Below are 4557 nucleotides of genomic sequence, written 5' to 3'. Positions count from 1 at the left end.
AGTAAGTTATGATTGTTGTACTGTCTATGTTATGTTCACCACAAGAAACAACACCACAAAACGTCTTATGTATCTAGAACAGACACACTTCAAGTCAGAGAATGCTAATTAAGGACATAAAAGAGAAATTCCTCTAAGGTCTAAGTTTCAGGAAAACTTTTGCTTCTCCTGAACAGACAGTTTATTCTAAAGACATTATGGGCCGGGCGTGGTGGCTCACGCCTGTAATCCTAGCCCTCTGGGAGGCCGAGGTGGGTGGATCGCTCGAGGTCAGGAGTTCGAGACTAGCCTGAGCGAGACCCCGTCTCTACCAAAAAAATAGAAATAAATTATCTGGCCAACTAAAAATATATATGGAAAAAATTAGCCGGGCATGGTGGCGCATGCCTGTAGTCCCAGCTACTCGGGAGGCTGAGGCAGTAGGATCGCTTGAGCCCAGGAGTTTGAGGTTGCTGTGAGCTAGGCTGATGCCATGGCACTCACTCTAGCCCGGGCAACAGAGTGAGACTCTGTCTCAAAAAAAAAAAAAAAAAAAAGACATTATGGATCAGGTTACAGTTTTCCTCTTTGCCTTGGCTGTAGGAAGGCTTAGAGCTATGAGCAACTGTATAGGATGTCATGGTGAGAGATTCTCTGAGTTAATATTAATTCTGACTTTGTTATATTCCCTCACATGTATTTTTATTCATTTTCAGTCTTTTAAGAGTATTTTAAGTGTAAATGAGGATTAGAAATAAAGTTGATTAGTAATCTTTTAAAATGTGCATATATGTATATTTTTTTAGGCTGTCCTCAGAAAAAGTCAAGGCCACTTTTGTGGTCAATATTCTTCTGAATGTATTTGCTAGCATTCATTCATTCATCCATTCACTTGTTCCAAAAATCTTTATAGTCTGCTTAGACACGACCAGTTCTTTGTGGGAGTGAGTTGCAGCACTGAACCAGATTTACCTCTTAATCTCACAGATTCAAGGGATCTCATTTTCCAAAGCTGCCAAATATTCCAGCAGGCTGTATTTTACCCAAAGACCACAGCCTTTCAACAGTTCTTTTTAATAAATATTAAAGGACTCAATAAATTAAAGCCAAAATTGAAATCTATTTAACTCAAATAAGTAAATGATTAAAAAATGAGGCCAATATAATTTCAAATCAATTGAGTTCATATGCATTCTTCTTGGTCTCCTAATACACTGTGTGATTTCATTTTCTCTAATACATTTTGTTAAAAAACATTCAATGCTATGTATCTAAACCAAAATTAAAATTAATGGACTATTACAGCTTCTGTTTAAAGAAATGGAAGGTTTATCTTTCCCCAATCCTTTATATATACATTGCCTGATTATATCAGAATACTAATATCAATACTCATAAGCCATAGCAATGATTTTGCTTCCCCAGTAATACTATTAACATCTTTAGAAATCATTATAAGCCATTTAAGTCACTTTCATCCAAATTTTAAATTAAAAGAAAAAAGAGGTCACTAATAAACTAAAATTTTATTTAAAAAATTGCATGTTTTTTTCCACAATTAATTCTTCAATTTTGTTTTCAGTATTGTTTGTCTTTCTGAAATTTTATATTAAAGATGAAAATAAACATTGTAGATTTCACATGATGATTTGAATATTGGATAAAAAGTACATAAATTATGTAAATTTTAAAATTAACACCCTCTTCAAAGCTATTTCCCCCTCTAATTTTTTTTTTATTTCAGGATATAATGGGGGTGCACACATTTTGGTTACATGTTATGACTTTGCCTCACCCAACCCAGGATTAGAGGTGTGCCCTTTTCCCATACAATGCTCACAGCATCCATTAGTTGCGAGTTTACCCACCTTCACACACCCCCAAATCTCAGTGAATATTACTACCATCTGAGCATCCTAGTGTTGATCAGTTAGCGCCAATTTGATGGCTAATACATGTGGTGCTTATTCTTCCATTCTTATGATACCTCACTTCAGAGGATGGGCTCAAGCTATATCCAGGATAATATAAGAGGTGCTAGATCACCATTGTTTTTTGTAATTGAGTAGTATTCCATAGTATACATATACCATATTTTATTAATCCACTCATGGATTGAAGGGCACTTGGGTTGTTTCCACATCCTTGCAATAGTGAATTGTGCTGCCATAAACATTCTAATGCAGATGTCTTTATTATAGAATGACTTTTGTTCCTTTGGGTAGCGGCCTAGTAGTGCTATTGCTGGATCAAATAGTATTTCTATTTTTAGCTTTTTGAGGTATCTCCAAATTACCATCCACAGAGGTTGTACTAACTTGCAGTCCCACCAGCAGTGTAAGAGTATTCCTATCTCTCCACATCCTCACCGGCATTTGTTGTTTAAAACATAATTATCCATCTTGGCCACTGCTCCAAATTGCTCACCAGCAGGGGTCCCAGACTTCTCCCCTTCCAGGTGTGCACAGGTGGCTTGGGTGGGTGGCTCTGAGATTCTGCAGAACTGTCGGAATCCCAGGACAGCACTTGAAGGTGCAGCAGGTACTGCCTTCTGCCCTCACTACCAGTAGGCAGATTCCCTTAGTAGCATCTGGTAGAGAAATGGTCAAGCTTTCAGCGCCCGGGGAAGTCACAGCGATCATCTTAGATATGAAAGGTATCACAACTCTGACTGCTTTTGTGAAGGACATTTCATTTCGTTGCATCGAAGAAAATGTTAGAGTATCTGCAGACACATTGAGAAAAAGAGGAGTGCCAGCAGATGTCCACCTTTTGAGGGAACAGGGTGAAGAGGATCCCCATATGAATAGGGCTGTCCCTATCCCTGCAGCATCTGGGAATAGAGTGGATGACCTACAACAAATCATTCAGGCCATGGTAGATAACGTGCTGGCAGATGTCTCTGGACCGAAAGAACATTGCCCTCAAAGAGCTGCAAGGTCACATGAGGAGGGCGGCATTCACAGCTGGGAGCATGAAAGCAGAGTTCTTTGCAGATGTGGTTCCAGCAGTCAGCAGCTAGAATGAAGGTGTGTATCTATTCTTCAGGGAATGTAGAGGCCCAGAAACTATCATTTGGACATTCTACAGAGGGAGATATTCTTGAGCTTGGTGATGGTCACTTTGATAGTAAGATTGGATACAAAGTGGAGAGTGAGAGTTATTGAAAGATTGCAATAGCATTGGGTGTTCAACTGACAACATTTTGTTTCTGACAGATGTTACTCCAGAGGCCAGTGCTGCCAAGGAAGCAGATGTGCATGTAGCTCTGGTGGGGAAACCTGGCAATGCAGGATGAATGGATGATGAGAAGACTTAGGACAGCCTCATCACATCCTTCATCTACCTGCCTTCCTCAACCTAGAGGAAGGTTTCTAAGGAAGACCACACTGTTCCTCACGGAGCTGTCTCTGTAGCATCTAGTTTTATTCTAATGGTAAAATTAACTTGCTTAAAAAATACATATATATATATACATTGGTACACAAGTGAATATATGTATGAGATCTGTCCAGAGAGTATCCAGCCATATAATATGAAAAATAGAGACATTTATTTAAGAAATTACAAGATATAAGAAACATTGCAATAGGGCAATGACACCTCAGTCCCCTTCAAAGTAGACACCTTGGGACCTCACACAGTTCTACCATCGTCTCTTAACCTAACCTGCACACATTCACCATACTTGGATGTTCTGTTTGTTGCAGATCTTCCAGAATGTGGATCACTTTCAACAAATTCTTGACAATCTTTGAAACATTTGTGCCACACTTTTATTTGCACTGCACTCATTGCATCATCCTTGAAAGCCTTCTGAATCATCCGAATTGTTTCCGAGGAGGATTGATCAAGCTTTATGCAAAATTTGATGTAGATTCTGTACTCTACTTGCTCAGTCATTTTGAATGAGATGGCCACACAGTGCACATGCTCAGTCAACAGCATCTAGAGCCCTACTGACTAGCACAGTGATGTTGTCATTGTTTGTACATGTGCATTACAGTCCACTTGCCTTGGCTGCCAGGTTACATCGTCGTTGTGCAAACCATTCTCTTTATATTAACAATGACTGTATACTTTCTCGACAGACCTCAAATTCACTTCCACAGGCCCATAATTTAAAAAAATTTCAGTGAAAATGAAACATATTTTAATATGTTTTATATGTCTAAATTGCTTGAAACAATACTCTAACCCTTATTGAGGGCAAAGTGTAGTTGTTAGAAGAAATTGCTAAAATACAGACCTAATGTATTATGTTTATCAAGTCGTGTACTGAAATGGAAAGCTAGTTTGAGAAATTCTTCAGAAGCCTTGTTTTAAAAACTGGAAATATTTCAAGATTCATTTCTAATGGTAATTCATTGCCCCTGTTTAATTGTGAGTTAGAAATTATAACAGATGAATTTCATAATTGTCTTCCTATGTATACAAGACAAAAGGTATTTGTTTCTGCTCCAAAAGAGAGCAAAATTGGGAAAGATGTTTCACTGAAGTCTTGATCAATCCAGTATCTGTCACTTAAGAAGAAATTTGATAATTATTATGGCACCCACAGCAAGCCATTGCCTTACA

At 38.3% G+C, this 4557-nt stretch overlaps 1 pseudogene; it reads left to right on the top strand.

Moving 5' to 3' along the window:
* The first annotated feature begins 2580 nt into the window (after positions 1–2580).
* Positions 2581–3343, top strand: LOC123643557 (annotated as a pseudogene).
* The last annotated feature ends 1214 nt before the right edge of the window (positions 3344–4557 follow it).

The sequence above is a fragment of the Lemur catta genome, chromosome 8, assembly GCF_020740605.2.
Source record: "Lemur catta isolate mLemCat1 chromosome 8, mLemCat1.pri, whole genome shotgun sequence".
Classification (NCBI taxonomy): domain Eukaryota; kingdom Metazoa; phylum Chordata; class Mammalia; order Primates; family Lemuridae; genus Lemur; species Lemur catta.
Note: the sequence above shows the minus strand (reverse complement) of the source record. Positions and strands in the feature narration are given on the sequence as shown.